Raw genomic sequence first — 21,552 nt, 5'->3', positions numbered from 1 at the left:
AGCAGCACAGTGCAGGCCACAGTTTGCTTTCACTTGGAGGGGAGTCCAATATACTTGGAATCGGCTGCCCCAGGGGTGGAAACACAGCCCTACCATTTGCCATGGACTGATCCAGTCTGCGCTGGAGCAGGGGGAAGCTCCTGAACACCTGCAGTACATCGATGACATCATTGTGTGGGGTGACACTGCAGAAGAAGTTTTCGAGAAAGGGAAGAAAATAGTCCAAATCCTTCTGAAGGCCGGTTTTGCCATAAAACAGAATAAAGTTAAAGGACCTGCACGAGAGATCCAGTTTTTAGGAATAAAATGGCAAGATGGACGTCGTCAAATCCCAATGGATGTGATCAACAAAATAACAGCTATGTCTCCACCAACTAGCAAAAAAGAAACACAAACTTTCCTAGGTGTCGTGGGGTTTTGGAGAATGCATATTCCAAATTACAGTCTGATTGTAAACCCGCTCTACCAAGTAACCCGTAAGAAGAATGCTTTTGAATGGGGCCCTGAGCAACGACAAGCCTTTGAACAAATTAAGCAGGAAATAGTTCATGCAGTAGCCCTCGGGCCAGTCCGAACAGGACCAGATGTAAAGAATGTGCTCTACACCGCAGCCGGGGAGAATGGTCCCACCTGGAGCCTCTGGCAGAAAGAACCTGGGGAAACTCGAGGTCGACCCCTGGGGTTTTGGAGTCGGGGATACAGAGGATCTGAAGCCCGCTATACTCCAACTGAAAAGGAGATATTGGCAGCATATGAAGGAGTTCGATCTGCTTCGGAAGTGGTCGGTACTGAAGCGCAGCTCCTCCTGGCACCCCGACTGCCGGTACTAGGCTGGATGTTCAAAGGAAGGGTCCCCTCTACACATCATGCAACTGATGCTACATGGAGCAAGTGGGTTGCACTGATTACTCAGCGGGCTCGAATAGGAAACCCCAGTCGCCCAGGAATCTTGGAGGTGATTATGGACTGGCCAGAAGGCAAATACTTTGGGATATCATCAGAGGAGGAGGTGGTTCGTGCTGAAGAAGCCCCCCTGTACAACAAGCTACCGGAAAATGAGAAGAAATATGCCTTGTTCACTGACGGGTCCTGTCGTATTGTGGGAAAGCATCGGAGATGGAAAGCTGCTGTATGGAGTCCTACACGACGAGTTGCAGAAGCTGCCGAGGGAGAAGGTGAATCGAGTCAGTTTGCAGAAGTGAAAGCCATTCAGCTGGCTTTAGATATTGCTGAACGAGAAAAGTGGCCAGTTCTCTATCTCTACACTGATTCATGGATGGTAGCAAATGCCCTGTGGGGGTGGTTACAGCAATGGAAGCAGAACAACTGGCAGCGCAGGGGCAAGCCCATCTGGGCTGCGGCATTGTGGCAAGATATTGCTGCCCGGGTGGGGAACCTGGTTGTAAAGGTACGCCATGTAGATGCTCATGTGCCCAAGAATCGGGCTACTGAAGAACATCAAAACAACCAGCAGGTGGATCAGGCTGCTAAGATTGAAGTGGCTCAGGTGGACCTGGACTGGCAACATAAAGGTGAATTATTTATAGCCCGATGGGCCCATGACACCTCAGGCCATCAAGGTAGAGATGCAACCTACAGATGGGCTCGTGATCGAGGGGTGGACCTGACCATGGACACTATAGCACAGGTTATTCATGACTGTGAAACATGTGCTGCAATCAAGCAAGCCAAACGGTCAAAACCTCTTTGGTATGGAGGACGATGGCTGAAATATTAATATGGAGAGGCCTGGCAGATTGATTACATCACACTCCCTCAAACCCACAACGGCAAACGCCACGTACTTACAATGGTGGAAGCAACCACCGGATGGCTGGAAACATATCCTGTGCCCCATGCCACCGCCCGGAACACTATCCTGGGCCTTGAAAAGCAAGTCCTATGGCGACATGGCACCCCAGAGAGAATTGAGTCAGACAACGGGACTCATTTCCGAAACAACCTTATAGACACTTGGGCCAAAGAACATGGTATTGAGTGGGTGTATCACATCCCCTATCATGCACCAGCCTCTGGAAAAGTTGAACGATACAATGGACTGTTGAAGACTACACTGAAAGCAATGGGTGCTGGGACATTCAAAAATTGGGATACACATTTGGCAAAGGCCACCTGGTTAGTCAATACCAGGGGATCTGCCAACCGAGCTGGACCTGCCCAATCAAACCTGTTACGCACTGTAGAAGGGGATAAAGTTCCTGTAGTGCACGTAAGAAACATGCTGAGTAAAACAGTCTGGGCTACTCCTGCCTCAGGAAAAGGCAAACCCATTCGTGGAATTGCTTTTGCTCAGGGACCTGGATGCACTTGGTGGGTAATGCAAAAGAATGGGGAGGTCCGGTGTGTACCTCAAGGGGATTTGATACTGGGTGAGAATAGCCCATGAGTTGAATTGTAGTATGTTAATTATTATATAATACTGTATGTCATCACTACCATGATTGCTATATATCATAGATGAAAATGGTGATTAATTAGAATGTATTGGACAGAGTGTAACCTGAGCATGACATAAATGGTATGGAATAAGGGGTGGATATCTGTCCTGGTTCCAGTTAGGACAGAGTTAATTTTCCCTCATAGTAGCTGGTAGGGTGCTATGTTTTGGATTAGGATGAGAAGAGCGCTGATAACATGCTGATGTTTTAATTGTTGCAGAGCAGTGTTTACACCAGGCCAAGGACTTTTCGGCTTCTCGCTCTGTCCTGCCAGCGAGCAGGCTGGGGGTGCAGCAGGAGCTGGGAGGGGACAGACCCAGGACAGCTGACCCAAACTGGCCAAAGGGGTATTCCATACCATCTGAAGTCATGCTAAACAATATATAGGGGTGGCTGGCCGGGGTGGGGGGGCTGGCTGCTCGGGAATAGGCTGGGCATCGGTCAGCGGGTGGTGAGCAATTCCATTGTGCATCACTTGTTTTCTTACACATTATTATTGTTAATACTATTATCATTATCACTATTATTATTATTATTGTTATTATTATATTCCTGTCTTAATAAAGTGTCTTTATCTCAACTCACCGGCTTCACTTTCCCGTTTCTCTCCCCCACCCCAGAGAGGGAGGGGGGAGGGTGAGCGAACGGCTGTGTGGTGTTTGGCTGCCAGCCGGGTTAAACCACAACACAGCTCTCCTTTAGAGCTGCCTGCCTCTTCCACTTCTCCCTGCTGGAACTTCTTAGGAGGAACCTCTTCCCCTACTAAACGAGCTGACTTCCACTTCCATTGTTTTGTTTTGACTATGGGGGAGCTTATACTACTGACAGTTGGCCCTCTGGTGTCTGGTCATCAGATTCAGAGACCTCCTCCTCCCCTTGCGGGTGCTGGGTATGGTTAACTACCATTTGATAGGCTCAGGCCAGGCCTCGTCACAGTGTAGGAAGTTGGAGTTCTCTGGCATTGCCAGGGCAATACATCTTTCAAACATTCTAACATTTGGTTTTAGGATTCCACACTAGATCAGGGTTGATGTTCAAAACCTTCAGAAGAGACAACCATAACAGGTATCTGCCCATATCCTCCCACACACCTTGCCACCCACCAGCACCCTGTCTTGGGGCAGACTCCTGTTTGGTACTTTTAACTAATCGCTTAACCTTACAAAAATAAAAATTAAAAAAATTGTGACATTTGTGACACCTAGCAATAGGATTATGCTGGTTACCCATGGACTTTGAAAATACTCAAAAGCTACTGTAATTAGTCCATGGGGAAATAAAGAGGAGGACTCCTTTTTATAATTCTCTCTTTTGTTACTATATTTAAGTTAAAACTATTTTTTTGGGACTACTCAAATTTTTAATCAAACTTCGAATACTTTTGAAGCTAAGCAGTATTACATGCATATTTTCTTTTCTTAAATGCAAATGAACTGACATAAGAAAAGACTAATGATGTAAATTGACTACTTCTTTTATTTCAAACTATTTTAGATTAGTTCTTGTTGTTTATTTGTTTATATATCTCTGACTGTCTACATTCCATATAGCTAAATTTTCATGCTTGCTTCATTCAGGATAGTATACATTTTTTATTTTTTTTTTTAAAGAAAAAATAAAACATTCAGGAGTAGTCTGTGCTAAATTCTGGATTATGTATACTATACTGATGTGAGACAGAATATGCAATCTGGTTCAAGGACCATGGAGTTCCTGTTAGTGCTCATAAGAGAATATATACATAGCCTTTCTACCTGTTATACAGGTAACAGAAAGTTAATTCATATCAGCACTTAAGGACAAGCTCAATTTGCTGTTAGAAGAAACCTTTATATGGTCATAAAAGTATCAGAAATATTAAAGAACTGATGACGGTATAAATAAATGCAATCTTGTAAAATGAAATATAGTTAAGTTTTACTGTGATATATTATCACTTGGTCTCAAAAGACTACCTTCATTATTTGCAAAATAGTCTGTCTTGTATTATGTGCCACAAACACATGATAGTGAAATGAATCTATAAAAAATATTGATTACATGCCAAGATATTTTTTTCCTTATTTGTGTAACAAATTGTCTTGATCTGAAGGAATACTTTTGACAGTAAAAAAGCCTAGTAAAAATAGCTTAGCTTTCAAATGAATGAGTGAATGTTCCTTACATTAAGAAAGAAAATTAAGAAAGGTTATTTATATTAAATTAAATTTGAATATAGGCTATAAGAACTCTCAAATTATAACTTAGTATGTCAAATTTCAGATTTGAAATCTAACCCAAAAATTCATAGAATGTCACTTCTCCGTTCACACTTACCTTGTGGACATATAATCTTAAAAATATTTCTTTCCTGCCCAGCAAATGTCAAAAACTAAACAAGTTGTTCCAGAACTCTTGCAGCTAAAATTCATTTCATTCAGAAAGCATGTAAAATTGATGTCTTTGAGAAAGTTGTGTGGAAACAGGGATTTGAGCGATACTTTATTTTCCCTTTGTTTCCAGGTTGTCATTTGTACCAATTTTGAACATAGTTTGAACAACTGCTTTGTGAACTGGGGTGTGGTGGTGTTGAACCAACAAAACAAACAAACAAAAACAAACAAAAACTTTCTACAGTAAATGGATAGAGTTTATAAATAAACCTTCATAAATAAATAGTGTAAGGCACAGTTTTCAGATGTGACCAAAAATGAAGCAATTCTTCGTCCAGTCTTTTTTTTTTTTTTTTTTTTTTCAGTTTCTATCAACACCAGTTCAAAAGTTTATGGAGTATCTAAACTTACTTCTGAATAAACAGATGTTATTCATGAGGTGTAGTCAGACCACCTGCATGGGTGTTTATCAGATATATAATGTATCTCCACATTTGAAGCTGGTCTGTGATTGCAGTAAGCTGCGAAGGCAGTCTGAACCTTGTCTTCTCTTTTGAATCCTGTCTGAATACTCCTTGCTCTTGTGCTTCTGCAAGGTGTCATATTACCATTACTACCCAAGTAAAGACAAACCTTGCAAAAATGCAACTGGCTTTCATTTGGGTAATGTAAATTAAGAAATTCATTTTTGGCCAGATGAGAGGAAGACGACTAACAGCGAGGACTGACTTCACTGGCAGGCAGGGGATCAAAAGTTTGACCCAGTTATTGATGGAGAATTTCAAAACGAGTAGTTAAAGTGAATTTCTTCAGGTTGCTAAAAAGCTAAGTTAGAAAAAGCAAAAGGAATACAATTTGAGGGTGTACACAGGTACACAGCAAGATGTAAGAGGAACTTCTTTTAAAGAAGAAGAAGGTGAAGCAGAAAGACATTTTTCCTTGGTTCTTACTTCGTTGCAACTGGAACTGCAGGTTGGAGGAAAAATTCTGACATAAAATAAATAAATAAATAAATAAATAAATAAAAGGTTTTAAAATAGAGTGATATCAACCTAAATCCAGTCTTTCCAGAAATTGTGTTTTTTTTTTTTTAATAAGTGTAGATTTGTGCCTGTGTATATTGATATGTGTATATAGCTATAAATGTATCCACGTGCATAGACATGCATTTGCCTGTACCATGTTCTTCTATAGCTAAATTCTGTCTTATGCTGTTATTCTGAGAGGTTTTTTTTTTGTTTGTTTGTTTGTTTTTATGAAGTCATGGCCAGAATATAGTGTGGACAAAAGGAGGTCATGTTCTCAATTAGGTATACAAAACTGATGTATCTTTGAAAATCAGTTGTAAATAAATATCTGTGTTTTCTTGTTTAGAGAAAGCGTGATGAAAATATAAAATGTGCTTGAAATTATAGGAGAAATAAAGAAACAAAGGATTAAAAAGTTCTATTTTGCAAAATAAATTTAAAGCAACAGTAAATATTGTTGCCTATACAAACTGATTTGTAGTGGTGCAAAGTCTCAGTAAACCCTGGAAGAGGAGAGGAGTAGGCTTTGGGAAGCTTTTGTTGTTCCCAATTTTAGGTAGGAGCTTTTTTAGCAATGAATGAAAGCAACTTAAATTAATTGATTTGTTTTTTTATCTCATTTCCATTTTTAGAGTAATACCCTGCCCTAATGTATCACATTTTGATGGGAGGGAAAAAGAATTTCCTGATGAATGACTAAATAAGGGCTAATTCTACTCACATCTGCCTTGCGTCTCCTTGAACTGAAGTCTCTGGCAGAAGTTCCCTTTGCATTTACATCGGCTCTCTGATTCTGATGATGTAAAGTATTTGACTAAGCATACAAGTGACTGATTAAGTATTTGTTTAAATCACAATGTTTCAAAGAGTAAATGAAAGGAAATTCAAATTCAAATGGCTAAAAAAACTTTCGGTATAATAAATGCATATTAGCCAATATTTAGAATATAAATCACCATAATAGTCTATCACTTTTTCACAGAAAGGATGGAAGAAAGCTAGTCTGCCTAACTTAAGTACTTAAACTTAGTTTCACCGATGTCTCTCTGGAGGACTCAGAGACAGACACATCACTTAGTTTATATGAAGAAAGCAGAACTCAACTTTAAACAACAACAAAATAAAACAACAACAACAACTGTTATTTTAAACAACTGCAGTTTTGGCATAATTTATTTCTTTAGTTACCTGGATTAATTTTACCTTTGTATCCAAAATCATGTAAGAACAATTTCTTTTCAAGGTTAATATATTATCTGGTATACTGATACCATAGAATTTCTGAATAGAGGTAAACAACTTATGCTTAAAAAATACTATTACTGTTGGAGTTCAAAAAAATAGTAATTTAAAACTTTTTTTCTTAACTAACTATGTTTATTCTTGAAATTATTAAAATTTTATTTGAAACTGACAGTCCTTATTTAAGAGATTCAGCCACCCTGAAAATCAGGCCAGTTACTTAGTGATGTGATTTGCCATGGGTTTAACAGCCTACTGGTATGTAGGTGACTATGTGGTGTCTTGTGCAGAAATGTCTGAGCTAGTTAGGCAGGAGCTAGTTGTGAAATTGGAGTTGTACCACCTCTGGGCTAAACAGTGCCCTGTTGACCTGGTTATACTCTTTATATGTCATGAGTTAGTATCCTCAAATACTCCTACAGTAACTCACATAAACCTAGCAAATAATTTAAGGTCTTCGGATATCTCTAGTCAGTGGTAGTTCTGCCATTTTTGTTAGAAAAAATATATAAAGTTTAGGCATCTCTAAAATCAGGCTTTATACAAACTTGCACTACATTGTTTTAAGTTCCTTCAGGTTAAATTGAATACATTTCTTGTGATATGTGTTGCTGGTATGCTGCCTCATTTTTGTAAACAGCACAGGGGTGAAAAACAAGGACAGAAATTCATGTTCTGTTTTGGGTTTAGATTAAACACGAAATTAATATTAGCATATTATAAAGATCTAACAGAAATGCCTAAATTAGTAATACAAAGGGCCTCACCTACCTGAGAGAAGTAGCCACTGCCATGAAGTTCAACAGGCAGTTCAGTCATGCGAGTGTCAATATCTTGGACAGTTACATCATGTAAGTACCTATATAAAAATGATATGAATCTGTAAATCAGCTTTGAAATATTAATAAGGACAAGCAGGACATTATTAAATATTAATAAGGACAAGTAAGACTGAGCTGTAGAATAAGATATGGAAATCTTTTTTTTTCTTTCTTTTTTTTTTTTCACAGAAATTATATAATTATAACCTGAAAAACTATCATTTGTATTACTTTCCAAGGATTTTCATAAATTTTTAATTCATCATTTTTAACATAAAGTGTTATGTATTTATATCTATCTGTAAAAATACATTTATTCTACAACAGAGGGAGTTCTGAAGAAGATAGTGAGTCTTGGTACAGCTGCATGTACAAACAACTTACCTGCAAACTATTTTTCAGTTATGAAACATGGTAAATATTTGATTTCCTGAGAAAAAATCTCAAAGGACCATTTTTCTAACTGCAAAGAACAACTCCTTCTTCTTTCTTTTTCTTCTTTTTTTTTTTTTTTTTAATAAGTACAATATAACAATTCAATTATATACTATAGTTTATGAATGTAGTCATTCAGTCATACAGTTTCTACATTGTTAGGATTTTGCACTAGCTGTGTTTTCAGACATGGTTATTTGGATTTTTTACATTATTTTATTTCTTTTATTGTTGATTAAAAGACAGGAAAAAAAAATGCCTTAGATTATTCTAAAGGAAACAGAGCTTTGGGGATTACAGGGATAGAACAAAAAGTAAAATCTGATTAATAAGATTTTTGGTCTGAATCCAAAAAAAGAAAAAAAATGGTGACCCTGATAGTTGAACAACATTCAGAAAGAAGCTAGCACTAATTAATATGAGACACTGTTAGCAGGAAAGGAAGAGTTGTCAGCTTTTATCTTGTTTTGGCTTAAGAATTCTGCTTGTTTGCAAAATATATAAAAATACATTATCAAATATTCTTTGATATTGGAGACAATCCAAATCCTGACATATATGACCACTATTAAAAATGATCTATTATCTGCCTTGGTTTTCAGTATTCTTGAGAAGAGGTCAATAAAAAGAACAATATACAAAAGAGCATTTATTAGTTCATTTTTTTCAAAGGCAGTAGTCCAATCTAGGCAACACAAAGCATAGTCAAAAGTCTTACTAGTAAATTGTGCAAACAAGAATGGATATTAGTGTTTGTTGTTGTTGTTGTTTCCTGCAGTGTATAAAAAACCTCCCAGAGCTAGATGTTTAAAACAAATAATTAGAAACAAACAAACAAAAAATAGAGGTTTCTAATTACAAAGAACTTGCTTAAAAACACATTTTTCCCATTGACGTTTTTTAAAAGCATGCTAGGTAATTATTACTTTACACATGAAATAATTCCTGAATTGTGCATTTTCTTTTCTCTGTTATAACTTCTGTGTTGATTGCTGGGATAAATGCTACCTTTTTGGAGACAGCATAATAGCTGTCTAATAGCTGTCCATTGAAAAGCAAGACATCAAGTCCTAAGGATTTTATTGCAAGTCCTAAGGCAAGTATTTAGGCTCTCTGAATAGCTGATGGAGAGGGAGGTTCTTCAAAAAGGCAATGTTGTTCTTACTAAGATAGCCCTATAATGGAAAAGGAATCTTCTCAAATTTCACAATCTTTCCCTGTCCTGAATGAAAGGTACTCCAGCTTTCCATCTTCAGTTTAAGAAAAGTTAACTCATTCTCTGGATATTCTCATTGGTCTTTGACTAGAAGTCTAGACAGTTGGCTTAGGCTAAATATATTTTATGCATGTGAAATAAGTCTATTTATGGATGTTCAGAATAAATATTACATAATTCAAATAGCTGCTCCATTTAAGATTTTAGGTTTTAGGTGTTGCTGGTTGCTGGTTTTAGGACTGTGTTTGTGTCCTTTGTTTTTTACTCCTTGACGTTTCCTTGAAAATGAGATAATTTCAATGATAATACTTTCTTTTTTTTTTTTTTTTTCCCCTCCCTTTGGGGACAAATTTAGTTGTCATAAGCACATGGAAAAACTGTCTTCTTATAAACTTTTGCTTCTGAGATCCTGGCAAAGCCTGACTCTTTGTTTGTATTGGATATATTGGATCACTATTCCCATAATTCAACAGTTTGTGTAAAATAAATATCTCTTTATCTAAAATATTTTAATTTGCTGCATACACTGATACATGCAATATACTTCCTAATATACTGGATGTGCTAATAGTCTGCTAATGTATGCCTTACTAAGCTTACTAGCCTTACTAGACTAAGTTCATTAGACTCTTATTTGGACTTAATACAGGAATGTTAGAACAAAGGAAAAGTCTTTGTTCTTTATTTAAAGACAAGGTAAAGCTGTAAATCATCTAAGGAAAACTTTTAATATGTTAGAAAGAGTCTTGCAAGAGCAAGCATATGACTTGATGGAGTGCTTTTTTTTTTTCTGATTATAAAGTTACCTATGGATCACAGAATCATAGAATCATGGAACAGCTTGAATTGGAAGGGATCTTAAAGATCATCTAGTTCCACCCCCCCTGCCATGGGCAGGGATGCCATCCACTAAATCAGGTTGCCCAGGGCTTCATCCAACCTGGCCTTGAACACCTCCAGGGATGGAGCACCCACAACCTCTCTGGGCAACCTGTTCCAGTGACTCACCACCCTATGAGTGAAGAATTTCCTTCTAACATCTAAGGTAAATCTTCCCTTCTTTAGTTTAAAACCATTTCCACTTGTCCTGACATCATCTGCCTGAGCAAAATGTTGCTCTCCATCTTTTTTATAAGGACTGAAAAGATGCAATGATATCTTCCTGGAGCCTTCTGTTTCTCAGGGTGAATATCCCTAGCTCTCACAGCCTTTCTTCATAGGAGAGGTTCTCTAGCCCTCTGATCATCTTTGTGGTATTATTTGCTTTCTCAGGGGCAAAATATTGACGACCTTGGTAAATATATTCTGTGTCATAGTTTAATAAAGTCTTATAATATAGTTCTAGCCATGGTTAGTTCTACTATATATATGTATAGTATTTTCTGTGGACCAGATAGAAATAACCTAGTTTTTGTTGTTACTTCTTCACTTGATTTCACTTTATTTATATATTGCCTAACAAAAAACTCAAACAAACATTGAAACATTGGTGTTGGGTTTGTTTTGTTTGTTTTCTGGTTTATTTATTTATTTTCAGATCTGAAGTAGAGAAAGTCTCCATTTCTTCTTTGATGGAATAGATAGATTGGTAAAAACAGACTTCTGTTTGTGTGAGATCTTCCCTGACATACTTAAGCAGGCCAAACAGATCATTGTCAGTTGTCACAGGATTTGCATGAAAAACAGCTAGGCTAGGGTTGTAGAAAACTAGTTAATGTACTGGTGAGCACTATTTAACAGCAACTTCTTGGTTGTCATGTGTGACCATGGCTTGTGGAAAATGTATTCTCTTGATGTATTTTCTTGTATTTTGTAAAAACTGTATTCTCTTGCCCCACTCTGCTACAGCTTATGGCTGTAGTCCATTCAGAGATTTTACACACAACTGAGGCTGCAAAGGTTACTAAATTCTGACACACTTTTTCACAATAGGTTTCAAAACTATGAAACAAGGAACACGATGGCTCTGTCAGCTCAAAAGTGGACAGATTCCAAAGTGGTTTAATATAAGATTGAACCTACAGTTCAGACACACTTAAAAGAAAACTAGAACTGTGAGCTAAGTATCAATTCCTGTTATGGTCAAAAGGGATTTGGCTGCAATTCATTGGCTTCTAACGTCTTTTTAGATGTCTTTGGTATATGAGAAATAAGCATGAGGCTAGAAGATAATGACAGGCAATATATGGTAGAAAAATATCCTCTTTCATATGAGAAGCTGGAAATCAGGAGGGCAGCTGTTCTGCATCATAAATGGCTTCTGATGCCTATGTTGAGGGTACTGAATTATGCCTCTAGAATTTGATCTGAATAGTTTTCTGGGCTCCATCTGATTTATTCATTTATTTATTTTTTTGAACTGAATCTCATACCCACAACTTAATTCAGTTGCATGAACACCAAGAACAAAAATAATTTAATATGCCCCAAGCAGAAGTCTCCACCTAGGATAAGTAAGGTAAGAGACAGTTAAACATACACACAGATTTTGATGAAGATTTTCATGTTTCCTTGCAAGAATTCTAAGCCATTTTTAATCCTAACATGAATAAGCTTACAAACAGCAAGGATTTGATATACCTTTATTTCACAAGAAGTGTTCCAGAAGCCAGGAACCAATTATATTGTTTCAGACATTGTCTCTGCACTGGCTGAATTGATGATGGTGTCCACTATATCAATTTGACCCAAAGGGCTTTTTTAGTCTCTTTAAGCTTCCCTTTAGCATACTACTCCTTTTTACCTGTATTAATCAGAAAGGAAGCCTAAAGTGACTTGGTCAAACTAGTCATCAACAATATACATATCTGCATCTAGTCCACATTTTTTCATCTTTCAATTCAATTCAACTATACTATCTTCAAGGAATTTTTTGTTTCTTCCGAAAATAGATACCTAATATAGGTCTCATGAATTTTTCAACATAATTCTTTTTGTCTTTGTTAATGATAAAGGGAATCTAGACAAATAGCTGAAGTGCAGATGATCTTTACAACACAGACTTCTAAAGTTAGGTGAGATGAACATACTCGTTCTTTTTTTTTTTATTTATTATGATCAGTCTGACATAATACAAGGAATGTTTAGAGCTTCAAATTTGGAGCTTGCCATTTTGATATCACTGAATAGACACATCTATACAGAGAAGGAAATGAAATAAAGGAAAGAACATAGAGATTCTGAAAAACAAAACAAAACAAAACAAAACAAATAAGACTTTGATCTACTCAACTTTTTTATTTATTTATTTATTTATTAAGGATTTATTATATGTTTCAAAAGGATTACTAAATTCTAAAGACTGGTGAAAGAGTCATTTGTGGGGCTGGGGTGGCAGCCAGTGACAACAGTAAAGACAGTATTCAAAGAAAAAATAGAGTCTGTGTAGTTAGGTATTTTCCATACATAGCATAAGATTTCTCTCTGAGCAGTTAATAATTTGCAATATACAGTTGGATACATATAAGTCCATGGGGCCCAAGGGTACTCAGAGAGCTGCATGATGTCATTGTGAGATCTTTCAATTATTTTAAATGGTCTTGGAAATCTAGAGATGTCCTAGCCAACTGGAAGATGGCAAGTGTCATTCTAATTTTTAAGAAGGGCAAGAAAGAAGACCCTGGTAATAATTGCAGGCCTGTCAGGACACCTGAAGGACAATATGGTCATTGGTCATGGCCAGTATGGGTTCGTGAGCTGAAGGTACTGCATAACAAACTTAATTTACTGTTATGACAAGGTCATCTAGTTGACCAAGGGAAACCAGCTGATGTCATTTTTTTTTTTTTGATTTCAGAACAGCTTTTGATACTGCTCCTCACAGTATCCTTCTCTATAAAATGCACAGCATACAGCTAGATAAAAACTTAATACTATGGGTGAACAATTGGCTGACAGGTTAGGCTCAAAGGTTTATAGTATATGGGGTTACATCAGGCTGTCAGTCAGTCACTAATGGGGTTCCCGAGGACTCCGTTTTAGGACCAGTTCTCTTCAATGCTTTCATAGATGACTTGGATGTAAGTCTAGAAAGACTTTTGAGTAAGTTTGCAGATTATACCAAATTGGGAGGAGATGTTGACTCCCTTGAGGGTGGAGAGGCCTTGAAGAGAGATTTTGACAAATTAGAGAGCTGCGCAATCATCAACAATATGAAATTTAACAAGTGTGAATGCTGGATCCTGCATCTGGGAAGGTGCAATCCTGGCTGTATGTAGACTGTGGGAGCAGCCCTGCAGAAAGGGATATGGGCATTTTGGTGGACAGCAATTTGAATATGAGTTAACAGTGTGTCCTGGCAGCCACGAGGGCTAACCGTATCCTGGGGTGCATCAAGCACAGCATTGCTAAGTCAAGTGATTTGCCTGCTCTTCTCTGCATCTCAAGTACTGTGTGCAGTTTTGGGCACAACAGTATAAGAAGGACAAAAAGTTATTAGAGCATGTCCAAAGGAGGGCTACAAAGATAGTGAAAAGTCTAGAGGGGGGGAAGTGTGAGGAGCAGCTGAAGTCACTTGGATTGTTCAGCCTAGAGAAGAGTAGACTGAAGGGAGATCTCATGGCAGCCCACAGCTTCCTCACGAGGGGGCATGAAGGGGCAGGTGCTGATCTGAAAAGAAAAATGAGTAATATTAAAAAGGACTTTGCATCCCTGGGAAGGTTTTTGAAGGATCGGGGGTGCAGGCAGTGCTCTCCTCTGTCCTCCCGCTGGGTGACCGGGACCCAGAAAGAAGAAGGAGAATGGGACAGGTGAACGACTGGCTGAGGGGGCGGTGTCTGGACCAAGGTTTTGGGTATTTTGATCTTGGACAGCACTTTGAGAAGCTGGGTGTGTGGGCTGCTGACCGACTCCAACTCAGCAAGTGGGGCACAAGTGTGTTGGGGAGCAAGCTCTCTGGGCTGATTACCAGGGCTTTAAACTAGGTTTGACAGGGGAAGGGAGGGGAGTTAGAAGTGACTGAGAAGCGCTGGGGGAAGTTGTCACCGCTGTCACTGTTGAAGATAGTAGGGAAAAACCTCTGAGTTGTCCCATAGGATCATCTGAGGGCTTCTCAGAGAAAGTAATTATCCCAATACCCTGTCCGGAATCATCTTCTTGCATCCCTCCAGGGGTAACTGCGCCTGCTGCTTCCCTGAAGAGCCTGTATACCAATGCACGAAGTATAGGAAATAAACAGGATGAGCTCGAGATCTGTGTTTGGTCACAGGGCCAGGATCTCATCGCAATCACGGAGATGTGGTGGGACAGCTCGCAAGACTGAAACGCTGTCATGGAGGGCTATGTCCTTCTTAGAAAAGACAAGCTGGGGAACCACAGGGGAGGAGTTGTCCTTTATGTGAGGGAGCAATTAGAGTGAACCCAGCTCCACCTGGGGGAGGGTGAAGGACAAGGGGAGAGCTTGTGGGTGAGAATTAAGGGGTGGGATGGTATGGGGGACACTGTTGTGGGGGTGTACTCCAGGTCACCAGATCAGGAGGAGGAGGTCGACAAGGCCTTCTACAAACAGCTGGAAATAGCCTCATGATTCTGGGCGCTGGTTCTCATGGGGGACTTCAATTATCCAGACATCTGTTGGGTAAGCAACTCAGCCAGGCATGCGCAGTCCATACGGTTTCTAAAGTGTGTTAAAGATAATTTTCTGACACAGGTGGTGGAGGGGCCGACGAGGAAAGGGGTGCTTCTGGACCTTGTTCTTACCAACAGGGATGGGCTTGTTAGGGATGTGAAGGTTGGGGGCAGCTTGGGATGCAGTGACCATGAGATGGCGGAGTTCAAGATGGAACTTGGTGGAAGAAGTAAGGCAAAAAGCAGGATTGCTACCCTGGATTTTCAGAGGGCCACCTTCAACCTCTTCCGGAACCTACTTGGGGGTATCTCATGAGCTACTTTGCTAGAATGCAAGGGTGCTTGTGAGAGCTGGGCAACATTTAAACAGCACGTCTTCCAGGCTCAGGATCGGTGCATCCCTAAGAGGAGGAAATTGGGGAAGGGGGCAGGAAACCTACATGGATGAGCAACGACCTCATCCACAAGATCAAAAGGAAGAGGAAGGTCTATTAAATGTGGAAAAAGGGCCTGTCCTCTTGGGAGGAGTGTAGAAGAGTTGTGAGGTCCTGCAGCAATGCGATGAGGAAGGCTAAAGCCCACCTAGAAATGAAGCTTGCAAAAGAGATAAAGGATAATAAGATTTTTTTTTTTTTTTAAAGTATGTAAACAGTAAAAGGAAGACTAGGAATAATGCGGGTCCCTTGCTGAATGAGGGGGGTGTCCTGGTAATGGGAGACACTGAGAAGGCGGAGATACTGAATGCTTTCTTTGCTTCGGTCTTTGCTTCAAGGACCCCCCCCCCCCCAGGACTTCCGGACCCTGGAGGGAGGAGAAAGAGTCTGGGAAATGGAGAGGTCCCCTCTGGTTGACAAGGGAGTAGTTCGGGAGTGTCTGAGTGGGATCAATGCAAACAAATCCATGGGCCCTGACAGGATGCATCCACGTGTGCTGAGGGAGTTAGCGAAGGTGATTGCCTTACCTCTCTCTATCATCTTTGAAAGGTCCTGGAGAATAAGGAGAGGTGCCTGAAGACTGGAGGATAGCCAATGTCACTCCAGCCTTCAAGAAGGGCAAGAAGGAGGATCTGGGAAACTACAGGCCAGTCACTCTCACCTCTGTCCCTGAAAAGGTGGTGGAACAGCTTGTTCTGGATGCCATCTCCAAGCAATTGGAAGAGAAGAAGGTTATGAAGAGTAGTCAGCATGGATTCACCAAGGGGAAGTCGTGCTCGACCAACCTCGTTGCCTTCTATGATGGCATCACCAGCTGGGTAGATGGGGGGAGAGCAGTGGATGTCATCTACCTTGACTTTAGCAAGGCTTTTGATACTGTCTCCCACGACATCCTGCTAATAAAGCTGAGAAAGTGTAGGATAGATGAGTGGACAGTAAGGTGGGTTGAGAACTGGCTGACTGGCTGAGCTCAGAGGGTGGTGATCGGCGGCGCAGAGTCTGGCTGGAGACCTGTGACTAGTGGTGTTCCCCAGGGGTCGGCGCTGGGTCTGGTCCTGTTCTACATCTTCATCGACGACCTTGCTGAGGGAATAGTGTCTGCCCTCAGCAAGTACGCTGAAGACACGAAGCTGGGAGGAGTGGCTGACACGCCTGAAGGCTGTGCTGCCATTCAGTGAGACCTGGACAGGCTAGAGAGATGGGCAAGAAGAAACCATATGAAGTTTAATAAGAGCAAGTGTAGAGTCCTGCACCTGGGAAGGAAAAACCGCATGTATCAGTACAGGCTCTGGGGCGACCTTCTAGAGAGGAGCTCTGAGGAGAAGGACCTGGGGGTCCTGGTGGATGACAGGTTGACCATGAGCCAGCAGTGTGCCCTGGTGGCCAAGAAGGCCAATGGGATCCTGGCATGCATTAAAAGGAGTGTGGCCAGCAGGTCAAGGGAGGTGATCCTCCCCCTCTACTCTGCCCTGGTCAGGCCTCACCTGGAGTACTGTGTCCAGTTCTGGGCTCCCTGGTACAAAAAAGACAGGGTTCTCCTGGAAAGAGTCCAGCAGAGGGCCAAAAAGATGATATAGGGCCTGGGGCACCTTCCCTATGAGGAAAGGCTGAGAGACCTAGGTCTGTTCAGCCTGGAGAAAAGAAGACTGAGAGGGGATCTTATCAATGTTTATAAATTTCTGAAGTGTGGGAGACAGAGGGATTTAGCCAACCTCTTTTCAGTGGTGTGTGGGGACAAGACAAGGGACGATGGCCACAAAATGGAGCACAGGAAGTTCTGCACCAGTACGCGAAAGAACTTCTTCACGGTGAGGGTGATGGAGCACTGGAACAGGCTGCCCAGGGAGGTTGTGGAGCCCCCTTCTCTGGAGATATTCAAGGCCCGTCAGGACGCCTACCCGGGCAACCTTCTCTAGGGAACCTGGTTTGACAGGGGGGTTGGACCCGATGATCTTTCGAGGTCCCTTCCAACCCCTTTAATTCTGTGATTCTGTGATCTCTTCTCTCTGGTGACCAGTGATAGGATCTAAGGGAATGGCAAGAAGCTGCATCAGGGGAGGTTCAGGTTATCAGGAAAAGGTTCTTCGTTGAGAGAGTTATGGGCTCTGGAACAGGCTCCCCAGTGAAGTGATCATGACAACGAGCCTGCCGTAGTTCAAGAAGCGTTTGGAAAACACTCTCAGGCACATGGTTTGATTTTTGGGTAGTCCCGTGTAGAGCCAGGAGTTGCACTGATCCTTGTGGATCCCTTCCAGCTTGGGATATTCTAAGATTCTATAATTCTATTACTATGGTTTAACCTAAAGGTGATAACCTTTCCAAGGGAAGATATATGAATACATTTATATGTAAATGCAAAAAGCGAAGGATGAAAATTTATTTATAGCTTAGATTTTTTAAATTTACCCCAAATAAGGCTATTTTAAAATCTATTTTAATAATGATAAGTGTCTTAAACTGCCAATTCCTGTTACATCAAAAGAGGGATGTATTTTCTTGTCTAGAATGAAATTATATCTAAAAGTTTAATCACACCTGGTTACTAGGATTTGGATAGTGTAAATCATCATGGGTCTGTGACATCAATGCCATTTTATACAGATATAAAAGTAATTTTTTTTTTTGAGTTAAATACATTTTATTTCATTCAGAAAAGTATTTAAAATAAGTATTTAAACTAGGCTAGCTGGTGGATGAACAAACTGTAGAATAGTGGTGTAACATGGGTCAGGGCAGAAACAGCTGGGAGAGGCCAGTAGGAGAGGCCCTCACACTCTTCCATTCAGCAAGCAGTACATCTTGGATTCATCTCAAATCAGTTTCACTAATGGTGGCTATTGTGCTTCTAAGAATAAGGGATGGAGAAGGAGAAAAATCTTGAACATACAGTCTTCTGAATAATGCATTCTTTTTTTTTTTTTTCTTTTCTTTATGCTTTAAAACAAATAATTAGTTTTGTTTTGTTTTGTTTGTTTTTTTCCTTGTGGATCCTAAATGTTTGTTAATATTTGGGTAGTTGTATCCATTATCTCCCATACTGGGAGATTGCTAGAAAGCACCTCTGCAGAAAGGGATCTGTGTATGCTGGTTGACAGCAGGCTGCTCATGAGTCAGCAGTGTGCCTTGGCAACCAAGAGGGCAAAAGGAATTCAGAGATACATCAAACGTAGCATAGCCAGCAAGTCAAAAGAGGTAGTTCTCTTGCTATACTTAGATTTCATGTGGCCTCACTGTGAACACTGCATGCAGTTCTGGGTTCCACAGTATAAAAAAGATGTTAAGGAAATTATCAGAAAAACAAGTCTTTATTTGATTTAGAACAAGTACAAATTTTGAAATGCCAGTTTTCAGTTAAATAAAAAGTAACGTCTTGCACATCTCCAGTGATATCTGTGTATGCGATGAAGGCTAAGTGAAGACATTTAAAAATGTGATTTTTGACAGTACAGCAAAGAGGATTTGAAACTAGTCTACTCTTTAAAGGCTTATTCATTATTACTGTCTACTGGATCATTTCTTCAGACATTTCAGGACTCAGACACTTATATAAAAGTGACTATTTAGTTTAAAGATAACTATCTACACCCGCACAAACAATTGCTATAGAAAATCTGGAAACTATACCCAATTAATATACACACTATTACCACTAATGAAAAAAGGAGATTTGGGAGAAACGCGTGAACAATTGAAAGAAACAGAGACAATGGAACTGAGTATATCCCTAATTCTGATCTTCAAGAAGAATTAGCATCTTTAAGTTTTGCAGCTGTGAAAAATAAAGGTGAGGTAAAACCACATTTACCTCTCAGATGAGTTCTCTGCATTGTAGGTCTTCTGGAAACACAGAATGAATTTTTCTTCGAGGAGGCAAATACACAAAATCCCGAGAATGCTTCAGAAGTGGATGTGGTTTTAAGTGAATGAAATACTAAACCATATCACAATTCCTATGAGAATAAATACTTCATTTCAAGGTAGAGTAATTCATAGAAAAATATCTCAAAGTTTTGCTACCAAGAAACTAAAACCCATCCACTGACAAGTTTCATTGGCCTCTTCTAAAAGTTACACACAAAACAAAAACGAACAAACAAACAAAACAGAAGCATAGAAACAAACGAAAACAATAATAACAACAAAAAACTGTAATGATATCCTAGTCAACTCTGGTCAACTTTCACTTAGATGATTTAATGTAGAAATATACCTTGGTACATATCTTGGACTGTTCTTCTCATACACCTCTTTAATTAGACAGGGGTCTGCTCTCACTTTTTCATCTCTCCTTCATAATATGCATGCATGACTGTTTACAAATAAATTATTTAGTGAACTAAATCATATTTATTACTGTGTCCTTCAGCTACTTTCCCACTGGCACAGAATGCTTTTTTTTTTTTTTTTTTTTTTTCCTAGTGTTACTGTGCTGTCATTTTACAACTGGCTGAAGCAAAGAGAGCTCTACCATTCTAATGAACTTATTAGACTAGGAGTCCCACAGGAAGTCTGATTTTTGTTTCAATGCCAAAACACATTATATTTAAACAATATATTTCAGAAAGGGACAGATGAAATTTCATCCTTTACAATACAAGGTGAAATAAAGTTTCTGAAAAGGATTTCCACAGAATTGTTTTAGTCTTCCCAGTGTTGTTTGACCCCTCTGCCTGTAACCTCTTTTTAGATGGTTTCATCAGGTTAGACAAAGGCAGCTTCCAGAGCTGCCTGAGTTCCTCATCTTGCATCCTAAAGGCAGGAAGTCAGAACACTAATGTATTTTGATTATATAAAGGAAACTGCCTTGCCTTCTGTTTCCATACATTTTTTATAAAGATATAACTTCTAGAGCATTTATTTTTCCCTATTTCCCTCTTGCTGCTTTCTGTCTTTTACCTCCTCTTCCTCTGTGTTTTCTTCCTTTTTCATCCTTTTATGTTCTTGCAATGTGTTTTAGAGATGCAGACTATCTAATTGTTTGAATTTCAAATATGGAGTCTTCCACTAAACAGTAATATTTAAGGTTCAGGATTTTATGAACATTTATTTATCAGAATGAATAAATCCATTTTATATGTATTTGAAATATGTATACAAAAATTGATCTCTTATTTGAAATTCACAGTTAAGGCTACCCTGTATCTTTTACATTACTTACTAGGTCTCAAAGAAAAAAAAAAAAAAAAAAAAAGTTTATGTCTCTGAGGACCTAAACACCATTGTAGGTATCTCCATCTTGTACGATTTGGCCACTTTCAGACTCTGTTGAGATACCTCATTTTCTTATTTATTTTATTTTTTTTTCCTTTTTCTCTTTTGCCAATTGTCTTGCTTGTTTTTTTTTTTTGTTTGTTTGTTTGTTTCACCCTTCTTGACTCTCTCTCTGTTTTCTGTTTAGCAACCTATGAACTATCCAGTAAAAATATCTTCAACATAATATTTAGGTTTTATGTTAAAGAAAAAAAAAATCCACAAGATTACCAAGAAATGGCCAGAAATATTTATATATGATTTATAGATGCATGTTAATAACTTGTAATCCTGTTTGATCTTAAAGAGAACAATGTGCCTGAAAATAAGATTAATTCATCTGTGAGAGGTCAGTGCAAGAGCTTCAAGAGCCTGGTCATTAAAATCATGCTAAACATGCCTCAAGGAAGTAATTATTGAGTTGTTATAAAACAAAAAACAATGAATAACAACTCTGTTTGACCACCAGCTGTTAAAATAAGAAAATTAAACTAATTTGATGAAAAGGGAATTTTTAGTTTTCACATGATATTTTGAAAACTCAGTTCTATTTACACCAGCAATAAAATGTAGCATGATCAGGATCAAGACAAAATAAGCTTAGTCAAAAAGGAGAGGATAAGTTTAAGATTAAGGCACTAGTCCAAGGAATATTTATGTACAGAAAAACAGTAAATGGTAAACAAATGTTTTCTTCTTGTTTCTGTTCTATTGCATCATAATGTTCTAT

At 39.1% G+C, this 21,552-nt stretch overlaps 1 protein-coding gene across 1 annotated transcript in view; it reads left to right on the top strand.

The window, feature by feature from the left end:
* The first annotated feature begins 1,146 nt into the window (after nt 1-1,146).
* The window catches only part of LOC308187793 (uncharacterized protein), a 219,623-nt gene continuing 199,217 nt past the window's right edge, over nt 1,147-21,552 (top strand). The window contains exon 1 of the mRNA XM_080576128.1: nt 1,147-1,150. The gene's annotated coding sequence lies outside the window, so the exon portion shown is untranslated. The remainder of the gene's footprint in view (nt 1,151-21,552) is intronic.

Source organism: Anser brachyrhynchus (genome assembly GCF_964034855.1).
Source record: "Anser brachyrhynchus genome assembly, chromosome: 1".
Taxonomy (NCBI): Eukaryota; Metazoa; Chordata; class Aves; order Anseriformes; family Anatidae; genus Anser; species Anser brachyrhynchus.
The sequence above is the reverse complement of the archived record's forward strand: the minus strand, read 5'-3'. Positions and strand labels throughout refer to the sequence as shown.